This window comes from Mus musculus, chromosome 6 (assembly GCF_000001635.26).
Source record: "Mus musculus strain C57BL/6J chromosome 6, GRCm38.p6 C57BL/6J".
NCBI lineage: Eukaryota > Metazoa > Chordata > Mammalia > Rodentia > Muridae > Mus > Mus musculus.
The window spans coordinates 36417812-36439806 of NC_000072.6; the positions used below are offsets into that span (position 1 = coordinate 36417812).

Consider the following 21995-nt stretch of genomic DNA (forward strand, 5'->3'; position numbering starts at 1 on the left):
TTCCTATGTTTGTTGTTGAACAAGCATGATGATATGATATTGAAGTGTCTATCTCATTCCACGTTGAATCATAATACAAGTCATTCGTTCAAAGAAGAAATTAATGGGACTTTAATACAGATCAGGCCACATTTCATTAATCAGTGTAGAAAGCATTCATCAACACATAGATAAACTATCATCTGTCTTACTACCAGGGTTCATTGCATTGTAAAATAGGGAAAGCTCTGTTACGTGTTTCCCAGAACTCCTTCCTTTGAATCAATAGCCTGCTTTTAAGAAAGTAGGGACTTTCTGTACAGTTATAAAGTTTCTTTAGAGTGTATAGGAGGAAAAGTACGAAATACTGTGGATTAGGCAATGAGTGTTAGATGCGGATGCACTATGTAGTTGAAAAAGTTCGTGTTCGTGCAAGTATCTCTGGCAAATTCTTACAGCAAAATAAATACCGAAAGGTTATCTGATGAAGAATAATCTTCTCTCACTGGGAGTGCTGAGTTTGTATTATTGCCATTATTTTCCATTTTAGTCTCCCAGAAGTCTTTGAGGAGTCTTGTTATACAGAGAAGCAAGCACAGAAGCCTACCGAGCAACACTGTATCTGAATGAGTTAACAGAACATCCGTTGCACCAAAACACAAGGCTGGATTTATGCAAGCAGGGCTCAGAACCAGACAGGTCCAGCACAGGTAATGGAGATGCTATGAGAAGAAACAAGGATGCTTAAACAACTACTAGTGTAATGGTGAAGTGCTATTGACTCACAATGTAGCCACCATAAGCCACAAGGAAGAATAAGGCTGGACTGAGGTTTAGTGAGTTATTATGAGCCAGATGTCCTGAAAAGCAATCAAAGAAGGATGACATTTGAGGCAGCGACATCTGGATGACTTCTATTTCACACCTCTGCATTGGCTTTCCTAGAAGCAAGATCATTTTAGGAAGTGTTAGGAGCCATGTGAGGAAGAGAGAACATAAAACAGGAAAAGGAAGGCAGCTGGAAAGGGGGTTTGTATAAAAGCTGGGTACCTAAGAGGGTGACAGAGTTTAAACCTAGGAGAAATTCTAATACATGGTTTAAAAGATGCTAGCTTCATAATTATCTTACCAAGTGAAGAAATAATTATTATTTGAAAGAATCTGCTCCCAGGGTGATAAATTCCTCCAACATATCTAGTTTTTTATTAGGGGTGGGGACACTGTCCCTCCTAGATTGTATAAAACAGATTGAACTCTGAGCAGTAGCAACTACCATATGGTGTCACTAGGAACCCATGGAGGACCTGAATGATATTGGCTCAAAGGTCTGTAGAAATTGTCAGCTGCAGACCATCTCAGCACAGCAATATTTTATTTTGTATTTTTTTCTTTTGTTTTGTTACCCTGGGAGTTAACCCCTGGGCCTCATGCATGCCAGGGGAGCAAACTATTGCTCATTACAACACGTTGTACTTTAATTAGTGGGTGGATAACAATTCACAAGTTATATAAACAGATACAATATTCCTGATTTATGTATAACAATGTAACTTTCAAATACAAGAACAAAATTTATAAGAACAGTGTTTTTAATTGTTTCTTTCACAAACTAGCGGATTGCCTTTTACGGTGTAAAGTGTGACTCAATAACTCAGTGCCCTTGGAAAGAGAGAAACTGAGAATCCCTCTTTGAAGATCTAGACATAGCTGAAAATCATGCCACATATCTGTTACCTCAGTACTAAGGCAGAAAAAAAATTGCAATTTTGCATGCGTAGTCAAGACCAGATAAGGAGACCCTGTCTCATCTTTTTTGAACTCACAAGGATTTGAATAAATTTAACAATAGCTTCTCTTGTCCTCTGGGTTCTTACAACAGAGATGATATCGTGGGTTTGCACCTGTGTTCAGATGTAAGTGCACTGAAGCACTTCAGGATCACAGACTCTCAAGGACAGGTTTCCATTGTCACTGTGACTTTGCCTTCCAAAATGATTTGAACACAGACCCACTAAATACAATTCAAAAGACAAATAAATAGTGACTTTGTGCAAGATGCACTCAGGCATTTAGCACTTAGCATGTGTGGTCTGTCCTACTGTGAATCAAACAGACCAGCAGCTGCTCAAATAGGCTGTGACAGTGTGATACAGGGATCAATGGCCTTCAGATCTCGCCTGCCCTGTCACCCGGTCCCTGCTGTCATATTTCCTTTATCTTTTACTTGCTATCTTTAGCAACACACAAGTACTTTTCCATTGTTAAAAGAATCCAACTCTCTAGCTTTTACTTAGCTTCATTCATTAAATTTAGTTTACTAATAATTATTACTCCATGCAGCTTCACATGTTTACAAAGAACTTGTATACACTGTGCACTCTATGTGCCACACGGAAAACCGTTTTCATCTTTCCACTTAATACTTGAAGAAATATGGTCTTGGAGACAAAATTACTTGCTGAGATGCAGCTAGTGTTAATTTCTAGCGAATCAATATGTAACTTAAGTCCACATACCCAGAGATAGGAGTGTCCTAATCCATTATGCAATCATACAGAGAAGTGTGGATGGTTCTAACCATTCCACAAATAAAGAGTTCTTTGTCTCTTCAGCCTCCCTTTCTTGGATCATTGGTGTTCTCTCTCTCTCTCTCTCTCTCTCTCTCTCTCTCTCTCTCCCTCCCTCCCTCCCTCCCTCCCTCCCTCCCTCCCTCTCTCTCTCTCTCTCTCTCTCTCTCTCTCTCTCTCTCTCTCTCTGTGTGTGTGTGTGTGTGTGTGTGTCTCCTATCCCATTGAAACCTAGTCTCAGCTCAAATAGAAAACAAACATTTAGCACTTTATATTCATACTATAATATGTATATCATTCTTTAAAACTTTTTAATCTACACCCAGCATTTGCTACCTGTATTCTACTCATCTGTCTGTCTGTCTGTCTACTCATTCAGTTGCCAATTATTAAAATCATCAGAAGCATTGTCAGAATTAAAATTTGATGTAAGTTTCAGAAGAGTTTGGACTTAAAAAGTGAGTTTGGCACCAGTGAAAATTTAATTTGTAATGTTTTTAAAGAATATGTACATTTTATGTTTGTCTTAGTTCTTAGTTGAAAAACTGATATTCATCTATAATTTTATGCATTTAAATATCAGGCCAGAAGGTATATGGATAATAAACATAACCTTCTCTACTCAAAACAGGTGCTCCCCCCCCTCCCACTGCTACCTCCTCCCCCACACCCAAGCCTTGGTCTAGCCTAGGGACTCTGGCTGTATTTGGAGAAACTACTAATGCAGGGCACAGAAGATGCCACTGTACCCTTCTGTGTGTAGTAAACAGATGTGATTGAGGAAGACAGTAGAAGACACCAAAGACCCACCAAATGTGTAGCCCAGTAGCACTAGTTGAAAACACAAGAGTCGTGTTGCTTATTTGGGGTGCCGTTTAGGACAACCTGGAATGAGGACAGGCCACAATTCAATAAGGTTATTGCAAGACGGTGAGGCCACAAGTCTAGGACAGCTTTTCACTTGAACGTAAAGATACCCATGCTCAATTGCTCAGGTATAGACAACAACAGTCAGAGGACTCAGCACTGAAATATGGAGTTTCACTGCAACTTGGAACGTCTCGTAAGCGGTTTGATGCATTTGTTGTATAGCAGCTATACGGAATAAAATGTATACTCTCCAGGTTCTTAGGATATGGCTGACACTACTTGCAAATGTTTACTGGTTCCCTTGATTACTCTACTTTGTTAAAGCAAAAGTGTACATGCCCGGGTTTATTATTTTGGGATAGTCAGAAACTTAGACAACATTCTAGAAATGGAGGGTGATGATAAAAGAGGCAATGATGAGAACGGCTCGGGGATCGATAGGTGCGGGATGCGGGTTCTTCGAGCATCGCTGGTGAAGAGGAACGCTCCACACTTTATGGAAGCCTGGCTGATTTGGAAAGTTCATTGTTCGACACCATGGATCTCCAGGTGGGTCACGTTTAGATATACACCAACCTGGAGGACTCCATGCTGTTGAGCTGTTCACAAGCAGCGGAACTTCTAACTCCATCTCCCAGGAAGTAAACTGGAGGAGTCTTTTGTAGTGTTATGCAATCTCCAACACCAGGGAACCCTGCTATTCATTTTCAGAAATGGAGGCAAAGCTCACATTTCTGCATCAAAACCACGTATTATTTTGTGGAATTGGTTAACCTACTGTCACAAGATAGTCTTTTAGGACACAAGTGTAAAATGGTGATCTTTTCAAAAGCCAGTCAAAACTGAGAAAAGTATAATTACAATCTCAATTGGGAATTTCAATTATGTCTCAAATGAATTCTAGTAATGGTGAGTCTGATACCTAAAGAAGCTATTTTCTAAAACTTAAAGTTATTAAATATCAGAAGATAATGTAGCAGCAAGCTATTTTCTACTAATGAAAAATGGATTTTGTTTCATAATGAATACATATCAATTTTGTATTTCAATATATTTTAGAATGTTTTTCCTGGATGCTTTATAATACAGTAGTTCCCTCTTCTTTGTGTCAAACACAGTCTAAGACAATTCAATGATTCCTAAAACCCCAGATAATATTAAACACTGCTTTCCTATTTATGAATATTAATGGCAAAGTTCAGTCTACAAATAATTGATCCACAACAAAAACTAATAATAAAATAGAATAAGTATAGCATAGTGGCAGACCACATTTAAGAAAAATCCTTACTTAAAAATTGGAAATTATTTCTGGAATTTTTCATTTAATATTTTCAGAAGATGGTTATCTGCAAAGCTTGGAAGTTTTGAAAATGAAACTATGAATGAGTGGGAAATACTGTAATATTCAGTTAGATTAAAACAGTTATCCTGATGCAGTTTCATGAGATTCGCACCTTTCTCTCAACAGTGCGTTGCATTGGGGTTTTCTTTAAGGTAGGTGTCCTATATGATCTTAAGCAACTGATTTTTATGAAATGTTTTAGTCTTACCGCATTCAGATATATCATGTCTGTGGTTTTCTGTTGGGACTGTTATGTTGGTATCATATTGATAAAATACGGTAGCAACAATTGTTGTGATGTTACTTTTAATAAATTGTTGAATTCTACTTGCTGATATTTTGCTAAAGCTTCATGTACAAACTAAGTTAAAGGTTTTTATATTAAATTTTGAGTAATATTAGCCCATACTTCTGTAAAAGTCTCACTGAGTATATGAAATTAATCACTGCCTCCCTCTTAGTAGCATTAGAGAGTTTATACACACTGCAAATGAGCACTGCACTAATGCTCCAATGGCTCTACCTCTGAATGTTTTCATAAACAAGGAGCAACTATTGCCTAGGAATTTTTTACTGTTTGGCTGGGAAGATCACTTAGTCATTAAAGCACTTGCTACCCAAACATGAGAACCTGAGTTTGGGGCCCCAGGACCCACATAAGAGCCAGGTAAATGTAGTGAGTCCCCTGGATTTCAGTCTGAGAAGGCAGACACAGAGATTCCCCAGAGAAAACTGGCAGGTGAGACCTGTCCTGTCAGCAAGCAATTGGTTTGAGAGACCCAGCCTCAAAGAATGAGGTTAAAGAAATATCAAGGAGGATTAGTGATATCATCCTCTGGCTTGCACACCCACACCCATAGGCTCGCATCCCTGTACACGTGTGTCTACATAAGCATATCTATGCACATGAAAAGAAAAAAATTTAAATCTTTTTAGTAGTATCTTCTTAAACAATTTTAATATTAATATTTTATAGATATTTTGGAAGACTATAGATTTTGTGTTGATTATCCATGTAATAAAAACACAATTTTATCAGATAATTATACCCATGATTATACAAATTATTTCCTGAATTGTCTACTTTTCACCCCTCATTTTGTTTTGTTCATCAAATACTGATAAGTTTTTATATGATATAAAATCATAAAAATGCATTACTTTTGCCTTTATTTTTATAAGTGCCTAAAGATATTTATTTCTTAATTTAATTTCATCAGTTGGTAACCACCCCCCTCTCCTTACCTTCCTTTTGTCCTTCCTTCTCCTGACTATCCTCTCCTTCTGTTTTTCTTTGTTTTTAATCTTTATTTCATGGTATTTAGAACATTAGAGCTATGATTTATTTTTTATAGTCTCTGGTCTTATTTAAAACGCAGAGTAGCTAATTAAACTACTTGTTTGCAGTTAAACAGATGATAGTCAGGAGACTACCTCACTACAATTCTTCACCTGCAATTTATAGTGAAATATTTACCTTACAGTTATTTGTGAAGTTAATGCGATAATATACGTGTAGTTATATAGTATGACAACAAAGTCAAACGTTCAACACAAGAAAAACTGCTTTTGTAAATTATAAGAGGGCTTTTGTTTCGGAAAAGTATTTGAACTTTAAAATCTGAAGTTCTTGGATTCTATTACTTCATTCTTTTAAATTTTTTTCTCATGTCAATTATATATTTTTAATTTTTTGCATTTTTTTTCGGAGAATGTACCTTTAAAATGTCTTTCTATTGGAAACTTCCCAAGTTTTCAGGACATAGACCACTGAAAATTGATTTCTTTGTAGAATGATACAGAGTAGCTTGCATATAGATAAACAAGTGTAAAGGCAGGCAAACATCCATGTTTTAATCTCATTCCTAAATCATTATATTATTCATTTCTCTTTCTGTTTGCCTCATGAAAGCCTCCTGATTTCTAGTTGTAGTCTCATTTCTAACACCTATTGTATTTTGGCCAAATATAATCAAATTCTATCTTTTAAAATATATTTTGAATTTGCCCATAGTTAATTATTAATTCTGTTCTCAATCTCATCTAGTCCACATCCCCGTAACATCAGTTTACCCAACAGTCATCTTATTGCCTGTTATGCCTCCCCTTTCAGCAACTCTGATTAATGTGTAAAAATACTTTTAAATTTTTGGGAACGATATGTTTTGATTGTATTTCTTTCCCCTATTTTTAATTTTTTGTTTTCTGGGCATTCTCTTCCTCCCTGAGTTTTTGTGTATTTCTCACTTTATTTTATACTTCCATTTTGAACTTGTCTTGTGATCTATTTCTTCCTCAGTGTCTTCTGCCTCTCTCAAATCAGTGGAGGACATTTACCATTTAAAAGCTCGGTTCCTAATTTTACAACAAAGATCTCTATTGCCTCATTTTATTTTTTGACAGTTATGAAAATGTGCATTGATGAGGTTTTTATTTAGTTTTTATTTCTCTTACACATAGTTTCAGACCTTTGCTAATATAATATGGTAATTTTGTCAAATTTTTACTGATTAACACTTCATTCATTCATTCATTCATTCATTCATGTGTGTAAACACTTGCTTTGATTAGTGTATTTTCCATTAGTTGCGTTGTAGGGCAACACGACTTATCACTCCTTGCCTCACTACTGTGATTACAAGTCTTTCTAGGAAAAAACCCATTTCTAAGTTCTTTCATTGTGACTCAACTTCTGGTAAGTGGTTTTAATACTTAGTTTTATTGAACTTGTTATTTCCTGAGCCAATGCCCATTTTTTGTCTTTAGCTGTCCTTCATATAATATGTCAGGTGACTATAACAATCTTGAGTTCGGTCTCTACCATCATGCCTATAAATATTTTTTTGGGTAGCAGATGGATCCGGATTCAGAAGCCTTAGTGCCTTGACTGACATGGTTCACCCCAAGAGAACATAAGAAGCCATCACTTACCCCACAGGTGCTCTTCTAAAATATCCTTAGCTTTTCACTTGAGCTGATGCTGGGGGCACCGAGAAGAACCAGTTCGAGGTACTCTAGCGTATTCATGAAGTGTTTTTGTTTCTGCATTTCACCCAAGCTCTGTATTCTTATATCTAGGAAAGAATAATTTTTAGCATAAAACTGAAAGTGATCCACTTTGCCTCTTCCAGAACTTTCATTTCTCCTGACTTTAAAAGCATTGTCAGGACCTATGAAAAGGGATACAGACCTCTGCACTCTTGGCCCAGGACTGCACTCCTCCATCTTCTGACTCTCTGTTCTTTCCTTCCATGGTGCTTCATCATCTCTTCTTCAGAATCATTTGTCTGACATCCTTGGCAATGTAGGAAAGGCTTTACCAAGTACCCTGTGAGTTCCCATCAGGTTACTAGCAGGAACGTAGTGAAACAACATTGTAGACGTAAAGCGTAATAAGCATCCAGTTATTCTTACATATGTAAATTATTTGCATTTACTCTTTTACTCAAATCTAAAAGTAAAAATGTATGATGGTACTTTAAGTCACCTGCCTTTTGGGAGACACATGAGCTGAGTCTTGCTAACTTCCAAACAAGCCACTTAGGAGAAGGACTATGCCTAGAATACATAGATGTATGAACTTATCAGAGTAGGGTACCATGGCGAAGGGAGTCACTCACATCTGGAAGGCGAGAAAGGAGAAACAGCTCTTTGATGTCTTTTGTATGTACACAAATATCTCCACACACACAAAGGATATTTAACAATAGCTAAGTCATGTCGAGTGCTTTTTAGCCAAGTTGATGGATTGCTTGCAGATAGGACTAGCAAAGGTGTCTAAGTAGGAGGAAAAGAGGACAGGCTATTTAAGCGATTTGAACAAAGCACAAATATGTCCCTATAATTATTTCACTATAATATCTAAAGTACTATCCAGTGCCTTACACGTAGTGACTTTTTTCTAAGTACTAAGCCGTTATTAATTACCTATTATTTTGATTTGCATAGTAAAATAGCAACATCCCATTGTGTACCTGACCTCGCTGCTTCCTTTTCATGTGAGAGTTCGAATAGAATCCATGTAATTATTGCTGTAATGAGATGATTTCTTTAATGGGATTTTCAATCACCCTTCAGAACTTTAAGGTCCTGATATGAAAGCATCCAGTGCTTTATTGTCTCGTTTAGTACACCTGTCACCATTTTAAGATGTGAGACTCTTTTCATTTCGAAATTCTCAGAATAAAGCCTCCCACATTTACTAAGGTAGGACATGAAAGGAAACATAATTGGAAGTGTGCAGATACTTTCAATTCTTCACATACCGCTCAGACATCATTGCCCTCACCCCTCAGCGACATGCTCAGATCTGGATTCCTTAGTGTTTCTCATCTCTGTGCATTAATGTATCATTGATGATGAGTATTTACTGTTCCTGATTGTAGCATTCTTAGGCTCGGTGGGCTAGTCAAAACTAGGGTGTATGTGTGTGTGTGTGTGTGTGTGTGTGTGTGAGAGAGAGAGAGAGAGACAGAGACAGAGACAGAGACAGAGACAGAGAGAGACAGAGACAGAGACAGAGACAGAGAGACAGAGAGAGAGACAGAGAGAAATAGAATTTGTTTCCAAATTAAGTCATCCAAAAAGCCACTCGATTTTCATTCAAAATGGTGTGTTTTGATTTTACTCATGACTCCATAATCTAGTTTTCACAATATTCTAATTCTGTTCCTGCACAGTAGAACAGATTTTGTGTGGTTTCTGTCACTTCTGGGGAAACCTGTATCTGTTTCTAGTCATTTACATTCCAATAGCCTTTATGTATGAGAAGAAAGAAAAAGCAATGTCTTGCAATGGAGTGATCTTAAGTTACACATTGTAAATTGTTTTACCTCAACTAAGAACTGGATTTCATTAATGCTCTGGATAAAAGTTGCTATCCCATTCCTTAATATATCATAGCCATTGATAAATATATCTAATTTATGTGATGTAATAATGTGCTATTTTCATAACTGATAACATCTTATACATATACTAAAATCCACAAACTATACATACCCATACATGTTTACATACATACATTCCATAAATATAAAATATGTCACTTGCTGCACATTTAGAAGTTGTCTATGTATTTTATAGGTTTATCATTTTATAACTATGATGTCATTATTCTTGATCCATACGTGATGGGATAGGATTGGAAAATGTAGTAAGTAATTTGTTTAAAGTTGTACAACCATTTCCCTTGGGGGCTGACTCACAGTCATGTTCTTCAGCTTCGTGCTGAATGAACTCTGATTTACACTCATCCACAGGCAATATCTTCCCATACACACAGGTTTACAGGAAGAAATAAGTGAGTGGAATAATTGTATTTGGTTGTAAAAATACTTGGCCGTTAGTTGTATAACTTAATGGTATCAAAACACCTCTGTTTAGTACATTATCCCTCTTTCAAAGCCATTGATATAACTTTTTTTTATCATATATCATTTATGCTTATTAGTTATTCTTTAGATTTTTTAAATACAATATAGTCTTATTAATGTATTTTTGAAAAGGTCTGTGGACTCTGACTAGATGAGACTCCACAAATGGTCAAGAGGTGAACTACAAAGATTTTCCATACTTTTAAACATATTGTACCTATATTAACATAGTTTTCCCTGTGAACAATACCTTCCAAAATACAAAGTTATAAAAAAACAGTTGGATAAGGGTGATTTCTTATCTTACTACAGAAATATCTTAGAATGTACAACTTTGTCTTTGCAATATAAATGTGATTAAAACATGAGCCTTAACTTCTACATAATCTTGAGGGAATATTTTTTATAGGAAGAGGAATGAGTTGACACTAAGAATTCAACACTAATTAAAAATTAAGACTAAAAGTTTCTAACTTTTCCTTCAATGATGCTATGCTTTTCTTTAAGCAAGCTGCATTTGCTTAAATGCAAATGGAATTTAACTTCTTAGAGGTTGACTTTTGTCTGCTCTTAAAGTATAGCTGAGTCAACAAATACTGAGTACCTATTAGAGTATTTTTTAGATTCTTTGCTGTAATTCCATCAACTTTGAGAAGTTTCCCAAGTGATTCTCTTACAATGATATTCAAATGCTAGAATTATTTTAATGGCTCCCCTGATAAGTTAGAAATATCCATATTTTTAAGTTAATTTTATTTTTTCAAATCAAATATAGTTGCATCATTTTTTTTCTTTCCACTCATCCCTTCAAACAACCCCCAGGTAGTATTCTCATCTTTGTTCTCTCTTACATCCATGGATCCTTTTTCTTTAGTTGTTGTTACATATATATTCTTAAATATCTAGATATAACCTGCTCAGTCCATGTATTTGTGTGTGTGTGTGTGTGTTATTTCAGGGCAGACAACTAGGACAATCAATTCAGAGTTCTTCCCCAACCATTTCACCCACTTCCAGCATTCCTTAGTTATCTATAGTAATTGGTCTAGGGATGGGACCACCATGATATTTCCCCCTCCGATGTTAACACATCTCCTATTGTTGTCCTTGTTTACATCTTGTTTAGGCTGCCATGTTGTTGAGATTTCATATATACACCTTCCCTGTCATTTCTAGGAAATGCAATCTCACAGAAGACTTCTTGTTCTTCTCCTATAATCTTTTGACCCTCTATTATCTGATATTTTCTGAGCCTCTGGTGTAGGGGTTGTGTTGTAATATAATGTATCCTTTGGTGTATGAGTTCTTCTGTAATGTAATATGTAATTTGGGACTGCTTTATCACACAGTTGCTGGTAATTTAATATATCCACATTAATAAGAAGAAATGTACAAGCATTGTTCACTAATTTTCAATGACACCCAAGAATGTGTTTCATAGAAGAACAAAATAAGATTTTGAGACTACAAATTTGCTCCCTGTCCTGAGCAAACTCTGACCCTTTTTCTTAGTCCATTTCTTTCATAGCACTACAGCCTTATCAGATCTATCACTCTCCTATTTGTGCATGGAAAGGTCGTTTTGTCTCCAGTGAATGGACAGTAGAAATACCTTTGGGCCCAGAATTTCTGATTCTTGGACAACTTATTAGATGTAATATTTTTGCTACACTATTGAAATTTATTATGAAACAGTAACTGAAGCCCATAGTTAATCATTAACACTAATTCTTAAGCTGCTACTTAACTTTAAACAAATGCAATGTTGTTACTTGACAAAATTAAATTATGTTTTAGAATCATCTTCTTGAAATGATGTGATAATATCACCTGTCTTGGGGGGATGTACACTGAGATAATCTTGATAGTTTCCTGTAAGACTTATAACATGTCACAATAAATGATGATGTGTCAATAGAGTTATTTACTTCCTTACATAGATGAGAAATGATGGAGAAATCCCAAAATCTGCTACTCAGAAAATAAATTCATCAAGTCATGTATTTATGTTCATCTACTGACAAATATTTAGCTCAATGAGTGTTCAATATCTACCTAAAGGTGTCTATAATATAAAGCAGATTAGTCTATTAAATTTTATAATAAAGTATTTGAACATGCTCTTTGTGGCTGGCATCTTTCTGATTGAAAAAATTTTAAGATAATAAAATAAATTGTGAGTTATCCCATTTGTTATTGAGGATAGTGGAATCCCAGCTTTATATCAGAAGAAGTTATTCAAGGGAATGCACTTTCTGAAGCAAAAGCGCTTTGGAGATCTCACCAAAGCAAGCTCTGTTTCTTGGAGTCTTGAAAGCACATTTCTTTGGTTGTTATGGAGATACATCTTATCAGCAGATGCCCTGGGCACATGCAGCTGAACTCTATCTCCCTCCAACGATATGGGATCAACAAGATCTCTTGAGAGAACACCTGAATGTCTGCTGGGGCTTCTCAGCTTTGCGACATTTCGTTGACATGCAATGCTGTGAAGTGGGTGTTCTCTTTTCAGGAAGAACAAAGTTGAAGTGTAGAGAAAGGATGAACATGCAGGAAGCAGAGCTTAAGATTCTGTCTCCCTTCTTTTTCTATTACAATGGAATGCTTTTCTGTTTCCATGTAGGAAATGTAATTGACAGCTCCACACATCAGGATTGTTTCCCAAAGATCATTTCCAAATGGCAGAATGATACTGGTTGGCACCAGTAATTCACTGTTCTATTGCTGGTCACTTATCGAATATCACTTTCACACTCTGAATTAAGTTATTTTGAAAGATCCACAAACACGGCAGGCAAAATCCAACTTTACCTCCTTTCCTTACCTGCCTAATTCAATATTCTGCTTTGCATCAGGAATCCAAAAATATACACGCAGTCTCTTACCTCTGCTTTCTTTTATTTTGTGTCATTATTGTCCCAATTGTTAGCTTCATTTCCCGATTCATGCAATGTTTCTCAATTGACTATGCAATCATTGAAGTGGCACTTACCCACTTTCCAGTTGATTGCAAAGATTCATAAAACAGCATCCAAAGGAAGAGCATATGTGAAAGTAAAACAATTACAGTTTTCATTCAGTATTGAATGTTCTAGGAACAGACAGTTCAGCCTGATTAGTTCAGAATAGAAGAGCTAGACCCACCATGGGTGGCCATGGCTCATTCACATCACCTGCCACCTAAAATATATGTCACCCCTCTCACTTTGGAGCGATGTATAGAATAATCATGACCCGCCCCTGCAGAATCCCATGGAGAAAGTTAGAAAGAGCCCTTTTAATAAAAAATAAAATAAAATACAATGAAATAAAGTAAAATAAAATAAAATCATGTGGCAGTTATGTCAAAGAAAAGAAATATATTTCCTGATACAATTGTAACCTTGCTGATATATTCAATAGTTCAGAACACAGTAGGGTTTTAAGCCATGACTTCCTCATTTACAAAATAAAATTACTGATCCAATATATTTACTGAAGGGGGAAAGAGGAGATCTTGTAAGTTATAGACAAATGTGTGTATTACAATGGAAGGGGTGTTTCTGAGTTAATGACAAGCAAGTCTTTGGGAGATTTTATTGTTTAAGTAGAGAATTGGTTCCTTTTCATAACTGCTGATTTCTTTTGGGCACAGAAAGAATTGTGATCTGACACCCTCAGGGGACCTTAGAGAAGTATTAACACTCTCACCAAGATTGTCACATATGTAAGATTTTGATTTACAGACTTTTTGAGATTTGTAACAGCATGAATTATTGAATAATCTTCTACTCTCATGATGATATCCTTCTTATTAAAAAAAAGTACATTTGAAGGCAAGCTATAGATTTAGCAAAAGAGAGGTATGGGTATGACATGGTTCATTTTGAAATTTAAGGGAAGAAATGATAAAGTCGAGTAACTAGATTAAATTCATAAGTCAATCAAGAGCCATCAATTTCATCATGATAGTAGAAGATTGTTCAATAATTAGTGCTGTTACAAATGCCTAAAAGTCTGTAAGTCAAAATCTACATATGTGAAACTCTATGGCCCCAAGCAATCAACAGTTATGAAAAGGAACCAAAGCCCTACTTAAAAAATAAAATCACACAAAGATTCACTGTTCATTCACTCATTAACATCTTTTTCATGGTTATACACATATCTGTATATAACTTAAAATTTCTCCTAAGTTTGATGAATTATGTGGACATTGGGTCTCTCACCTCAGAGCTCAAGGAACCTGCTAAGGAAGGGAAGGGAAGATTGTAGAAGTCAGAGGGGACCTGCATGACTATACAGCAGGTCCTCTGCATATATGCTATGACCTTCAGCTTGTTTTGTTGTTGTTGTTGTTGGACTCCTAACAGTGGGAGCAAGTGTACCTCTACCACTTTTACCTGCTTTTTGGGACTCTTCTACTCCTATGGAGAAGCCTTGTCCTGCCTCGATTTGAGGGGGTTTGCCTTGTCTTATTGTATCTCCTTTGGTCCTGTTTAGTTCTTGTCTATGGGGACCTGCTCTTTTCTGAAGAAGGAGAATGGATCTGGGGAAGAGGAGAGCTGAGAAGAATGGAGGGAGAAAAAACTGTGGTTGGGGTGTTTTTATGAGTAAAGAATCTATTTTCTCAAAAAAAAAAAAAGAAAAGAAAAAAAGAAGAGAAAAGAAAGGAAAGGAAAAAAGAGCCAACAGATTTAGCTGTTATACATTATTTTTTATTCCTTCCCGGGCCTTTTTGTTGTACATACTTGTTCACTGATATTGAATTATCAGACCAGTGGATTATGCAACCCACTGGTGTGGTCCCTGTTTTCAGAAGTCATGACTGCATCCTGCTCACTGCTTCAATAGGATGTGCACATCCTATTGAAGAATACTTGACCAACACTTCTCTTGCATAATAGTTAAAATTACTGTTTTGACTCCCACATCAGAACCTTGATAAATTGTAGCTCATATAAATTAAATGTTATCTGGCTTCGTTAGTTCCCCAGTTGTGGAAAGAGATACACAATTTTGAAGTCAACTTTCATCTTAGGAAAACAAAGACAAAAATGAACACATCTGGTCCTTGTTTCACAGACTGTACTATGAGCACAACGGAGGTAGGGCTCTGATGGCTTTGGAATTCTTGTCTAATGAATCCCAAGAATGACATTTATGGACATCAGAAGATGGGTTTTACATGAAACTCAAGAAAAATGAAGACTGAAGTGTGGACACTATGCCCCTCCTTAGAAGTGGGAACAAAACACCCATGGAAGGAGTTACAGAAACAAAGTATGGAGCTGAGATGAAAGGATGGACCATGTAGAGACTGCCATATCCAGGGATCCACCCCATAATCAGCTTCCAAATGCTGACACCATTGCATACACTAGCAAGATTTTACTGAAAGGACCCAGATGTAGCTGTCTCTTGTGAGACTATGCCGGGGCCTAGCAAACACAGAAGTGGATGCTCACAGTCAGCTAATGGATGGATCACAGGGCTCCCAATGGAGGAGCTAGAGAAAGTACCCAAGGAGCTAAAGGGATCTTCAACCCTATAGGTGGAACAACATTATGAACTAACCAGTACCCCTGAGCTCTTGACTCTAGCTGCATATGTATCAAAAGATGGCCTAGTCGGCCATCACTGGAAAGAGAGGCCCATTGGACACGCAGACTTTGTGTGCCCCGGTACAGGGGAACGCCAGGGCCAAAGGGGGGGAGTGGGTGGGTAGGGGAGTGGGGGTGGGTGGGTAAGGGGGACTTTTGGTATAGCATTGGAAATGTAAATGAGCTAAATACCTAATAAAAAATGGAAAAAAAAAAAAAAGAAGATGGGTTTTAAGAGAAATGTTTACTATAGATTCATATGTAATAGTTTAAGATGGAGCAGTGAGAACACAAAGTTCTTGTGTAGCAGGTGGGGGTCCCAAGGAAAAGGACAGCACTGAGCTATTAGTCTGAGGCCTTTTTACAGGACTTATGCTGGGACGTGAGGTGTGGGGAAAAGGAGAGACTGGTCTAGTTTTCTCACCCAGGTGTGCATGTGACTCCTCCCTCTCAGTCCTCTGGTCACATATAGCCTTTATGGCAAAGGTGTTTATTTATCAAACAAATAAATGAGGCCAGAATTCTCTCTAGCACTTTTGACCTCTCCCAAGGACATCCTCTGATCAGCTGCTTTGGGATCCTGGCCCTAATGGAGCAGTTTCTATCTCCTGTTCTCATGGAGACTATCTCTCCAGAAAAATAGTCAGTCTTCAAAGTTCCAGCTTGGCCTTTTTAAGAGATTATTTCTCTTTAGGTATTAAAGGATCTCATCTTATCATAAGATAACCTCATGATATGGACTCTGGGGATACATTACATATCGGTTCAGTTAAAGATTTACTTTTAATTTTTTTCTTACTCTGGATTTTGCTACATGTTGTGTTCTCACAATATTTTTCTGTTTTGTTTTTTTTTTTAATTTCCACATTCTACTTTAAAGTACATTTATGATGGTTTTACTTAATTAGCTTATTTTTTCTTAAATGTTCATGCTTTACCATTTTTACACTTTTAATATTACAGGGTAAAGTGTGTGTGTGTGTGTGTGTGTGTGTGTGTGTGTGTGTGTGTGTTTATAAGCAGTCATTAAAAGTGCTATTTACTATGTAAATGTGATGTGGGTGTGTACTAGTGTGCATGCATATGTGCCTGCCTGCCTACCTGCCTGCCTGATTGTCTGTCTGTTTGAGAATGTGTGATGTGGTATTGATATAAATATACTAAAGGTTAATTTCTTTTACAATTCAGGATCAGGAGAGACTGTCAATTTAATGCTTGTTTTCCTCTCTCGGTCTATGATTCCATCACCCTGCCTCATTCAGTCCTCCTTTCCCCTCTCTCCCTCTACCCCTCTCCCCTCTCAGCTATTACTCCTCTCACCTTGGAAGACTGAATGTATGCCTGCATATGTGTTATTTATCAACTCCAGATTCATCCTGGCTTTGACTTTACTTTCAAAAGTTGTCTGAAACAATTACCTTTTCCAATGGTTCTGTTGCTGTTGGTCTGTTGGTCGATTATTTGTTTTGTCCACTTTGTCTGGGGGGCTCCTGCTACCCCGGCCTTCCATTGATGTCCTAGCACATCACTTTCTTTGCTTTCACTTTCTTCTTGTTGTTGTAATCTTAGTTTTGTAGCTCAGTCTGACCTGGAGCTTTGCTATGTTGCTGAGGATGATAGACTGTGGATCCTTCTGCCGAGTGCTGGGATTTCAGGCCTGTGCCACTGTGCCTGATTTACTGATTTACCAGCTCTCACTCCGTTTTAGGGGAGAATAGATACACTATAAGCTTAACAAGAAACTGTGGTGGCATCTACATGCCACTCAATCTTGTTCACCCTGCTAATTTTCCTTGGTTATTCCCTGCCCTGTCCCTCTGTTCGATGGATACAGCTGTTACCTCTGTGCTTTCTAATCCTCATATATCTTTCCCCGCTGTGTTCCCCCTCTGTAAATGTCAGATTGCTGCTCTGCTCATCCTTAGTCACTCTAGCCTTACTTTGCTTATCTTTTCCTATGGTCTAACGTGAGAAAATCATGGAAGAACAAATACTGTGTCTCTTTGTTTCTTATCAGTTAGAACATTATGGAAGCACATCTTTGGCTTCTGAAAAGAAAGAATGGTTGCTGAGGTGTCACAAGGTCATAAGTATAAAAGCGTCCTGAGAAGTAAACTGTAGTGCCTCCTGCAACTTTTCTCTATGTTAATAAACTATTACAGCTGTAGACTGATTTGTAGGTTGAATAAAGAACATGGTAGATGCTTGTAGATTTTCAGGCAGTCAAATGTTCCGTTGGAAACATTAAATGACGGTCACGAGTCAGAACAGGGATGTTTTCTAAAATTCAAGACTATCTCAGGAAAGGATATATTTTAGGCTTTAACTGGCCCATTAATTAGTGTGTGGTGATTAGGGGTGCCTGTTTGTGGTGGTATACTTGAACACATTTAACTGGCCAGACCAGAAATTAATGTTGGGATATCTTAGTTGCTTCTTTACTTTTTAATTTGAGACGGTCTTTCATTGAACCTCCTGATTGCCATTTGGGATAAACTACCTAGGTGGAGAAGTTAAGAACCATCGTGTCTATACCCCATAGTTCTGAGATTACATGAGTGCCCTGTCATGTCTGGCTTTTTAGTGTTTCTGAGGATCCAAATTCAGATCCTTATGTTCGTGCAGCAAGTACACATGGGTCATCTTCTTGGCCCACTAGTGTTTGTTTCTCTGTTTTTAAATCCCATTGAATCTCTCCATTCAGAACCTTCCTTCCTTCACAATAACTTATGAACAATAGGGTAAGTTCTAAAGTCTGTTTAAGTCTGACCTAATAAGGTTGGCAGAACCAGAATGCATGATCTGCATCTCACATGTGATAAACTTAAGGACTCAGTGGATTGTCTTTGCCCTTTGGCCCCATGTGGCTTATATCAATCTTCAGATTATCTCTTTGTCTACTAGTCAACATTTCTACATTAATCAGTTTCCCAAGAACTGAAGTTTACATTGTCTCCTATGTGCTGCCAGCATATTGCTCAGGTTTCCAGTGGACAGAGACAGTGTATGTCAGCAATTCCCATGGTTATATATTTTCAAACTCTTTTTTCTGTGCTTTATTTCCTCTTCGTCACTTCTTTTTGTCAATGTCTCACCAGTTCTTACTAACAACCCCCTGGACATCCTTTCGGTTAATATAAGGGCACCTTCCACTTGCAGATTCTTCACCTTGCAGGCATGGGGGATCTGAGGATCACAGTCCAGTGGCTGGAGAGTCGCCCATTCGTGTTTCACACGGCTCATGTCTTAGTCTAAAAAGAGAGCTCATTCAACTGCTGAGATTGAACACACAGTGTGTTCCTGGTCACCATGATGAGAGGAGCAGCACATATGCTCTCATTGTATGTGTGCCCTGGTCACATGGGAAATCCTCTGTAGCATTTAGAAACTGCCTTTAAACAACTCTGGGAGAAGGGAGGCGCTGCTCCAAATTCTGTTTTCTCTTGTGTTCTGCACTGTCACCTCTCTCAGTACCCAAGCTAGATTTGTATTCTATCTTTGGGGGGAAGTGGTTATACCTACTCTGAATCATTCACACCTTAGATTCTATCATTATTCGTTTAAAGTCGACTCTGGAAAAAGTCGACTCTGGAAAAACTGTATTGATTCAATTTAGTTTGTACTCTCCATTCACTGAAGCTCAGCATTTCCTCTTTAAAGTCTTCAACCAACCCATTCATGTCTAGACTTCCCATCACCATTCATCACATTTAGTTTCTGCCAGCAGTATATTTTTTCTTCCCAAGGGTGACAGTTTTCAGATCTTCACCTGGGTCTCCCTGTCCTTCTCAATCTTATCTATCTCCTCACTTTCTCCTGGGTACCACTTTCCACACAGTGATCTCAAGTGAAATCTGCCCAGGAACCTCCCGTTTGAGAAGCAGGTGGTAGAATTCTGCACCTTCCCAGAAGATGCTTCTTGTTTCTTACCCAATGGTGAAGAGCCTCTCACCTGCCAGGCTCCATGGCATCCTGCTCCCTCCATTGACTTCTGTGGCTGCTGTGCCCTCCAAATCTGAATTGTGAGTCTTCCCAGCATCTTAGGTGGCTTTCATGTCTTCTGTCCTAGTACTTCAGCCACTCAGTCTCTGCTCTTCCTTGTCTATGATGTTTGTCTTTGTTTCACTTTAGACTTCCAAATCTGGGTGAATTGTTATCACCAGTCATAGCTCCAAAGCTTCTTGAAAGCCTGAATTAAAATGTTGCCTCTCCTGCTCGGACTCCCCCACTCTTCTCTCTCGTGTCCAATTGTCTGCATCCTTCAATAGTGCACGGACCTTCACTGCCACCACCTTCATTACTGTCTTAGCAGCTTCTCTCTTCTTCTCTTCCTTCTCTCCTGGGTTTAAATGCTAGAACTCAACAAACCATTCTCTTCATTACTTCAAATCAGTTTCCCATCTCCTTCTAATGACTGTAGGGAGATAGCTTTGCCTACACCACATAGGTGGTGCTGGAGAAACGTCTCATCCATACAAAGCATAAGTGTTCCGAGTCATGGCACCCAGCCTCAAGCACCCCCTGAGAGACTCTCCTTAGTCAGCACTAGGATTTGTTCTTTCCCAAAGCTCATTTGCTGAAGCAGCAACCTTGCCCCCACCCACACCACCACCTACGCTCTGCTTCCTTCGTGTAACCCAGAAATCCTGTCGACGCTACCTCATTAACATTTCTCAAAATCCCTCCACATTTGCACAGCTACTGCTTTAGTTGAGTCACATACCTCTTTTCCCTACATCTCTCTTCACAACACACACACCCACACACACACACCACACACACACACACACACACACACACACACATGTCAGGTTGCATCCCTTTGGACCTGTTCATTTCTGCCCAGTATAGCATGGAATCTTAGAAGTGAAAAGCTGTGCACAAGTTAAGATGTTCTTCTTGTACTTCTTAGGGAGAAAAAAAAAAAAAAAGAAAGCCAAACTCTTTTATATAACCCTCTTCTGCCACAGAACATTACCCCAGTTTCTGTCTTTCCTCACTGTGGGCATCTGCACATATTTTCTATATACAGCTTCGGGTTCTCTGCCTTCTACAAACACTATCTCCACCCTATTCTGCCTTTCTTCTGTATAGGTGCTCTCCTGTTCCTCCCAACCAGTCTGGATATGAACAGTCGATTTTGTAATGGTTGAATTGAATGGATTCCCCTGGGAAGCAACTCCTGCCTGACTCCTTCCTAACAAACAGGCAGCAATTAGAAAGTTTCACTGACATTCTTGATTTCATTACCAAAGTTTCTGCATGTTAAACTGTTGCTGGCTTTGTTCCTTGTTTTTTTATACTGTTGCATAAACTGATACAAGACTTGCATTTTCTTAGAGGTAAATAATTTTTACAAAAGGTTGAGAGAAAGTGACTCTACCATATGCATTTAGATTCCTTTAAGTCTCAATGTATTTACTTATTGAATAGGAGTTGTAGGAATATTTTTGGAGCACAGCTGTTATTAGATGAGCTATCATATGCCAACTGTCATCAAACTATCATCCACCTCTTAAAGGAATGTTATTACAATGCAATGTGATGGATCTAGTAGAGCAGAAAGTTCTCAGATCATGATTGCAAATGTGATGGTATCTTTTATGAAATTAACTTTCTTGTAGTGATACTTCCAATGTGGTTGTCAGATATATAGATAAAAGTAGATGTACTATTGCTTCTTATAAGTGCTAAAATCACAGATAGCCAAGGAAATTAGAAATGGTACATAAATAATTATTTCTTACACTGAACACTAAATGTAAAAGCTCTGAGATAGATTTTGAGTTCTTGTGACCAAAAGAACACAGCATGGAACTAACTCTTCCACTCTTCCAGGAATACATCTCCCTTCTTACTCTATATACATTTGTGGGGTGACTCAACTGTGAAACGGTATGTTCAGCAAGCAACTGAGAAATTGCTGAGAACTAAGCAGCTGTTTAGAGACGGTTGAATTCTCAGACAGGGTTATGGGTATGTAGCTAACATAAAAGGACAGGCATTGTGATAGGGAATGTGAAGACACCAAGCAGAATTTGGCACCTGTGTTTCAATTAGCTTTTGCACACATCCTGTATCCCAGCTAAATTCCATCACTGCTTAAATTTACCTTTATATTTTTACCCCCTCCCCAATACACTATTTATTGCAAGAAACTACATTGTTTAATTCTCATCTGAAGATAAGCACATGGTAAGAAACTTCCTATCTGCTCAGCAAAATACAAAGTTCCTAGGGGAAAGATCAGCTTGTGTGTGTGTGTGTGTGTGTGTGT

General features: G+C 37.8%; 1 protein-coding gene and 1 non-coding gene across 5 annotated transcripts in view; both read left to right on the forward strand.

Moving 5' to 3' along the window:
* Positions 1–21995, forward strand: part of Chrm2 (cholinergic receptor, muscarinic 2, cardiac) — a 140648-nt gene that overhangs the window by 29821 nt on the left and 88832 nt on the right. The window lies entirely within an intron of this gene.
* Positions 3931–4014, forward strand: Mir490 (microRNA 490). Its single transcript, NR_030524.1, has one exon. It is a non-coding gene; the product is annotated as a microRNA 490 (primary transcript).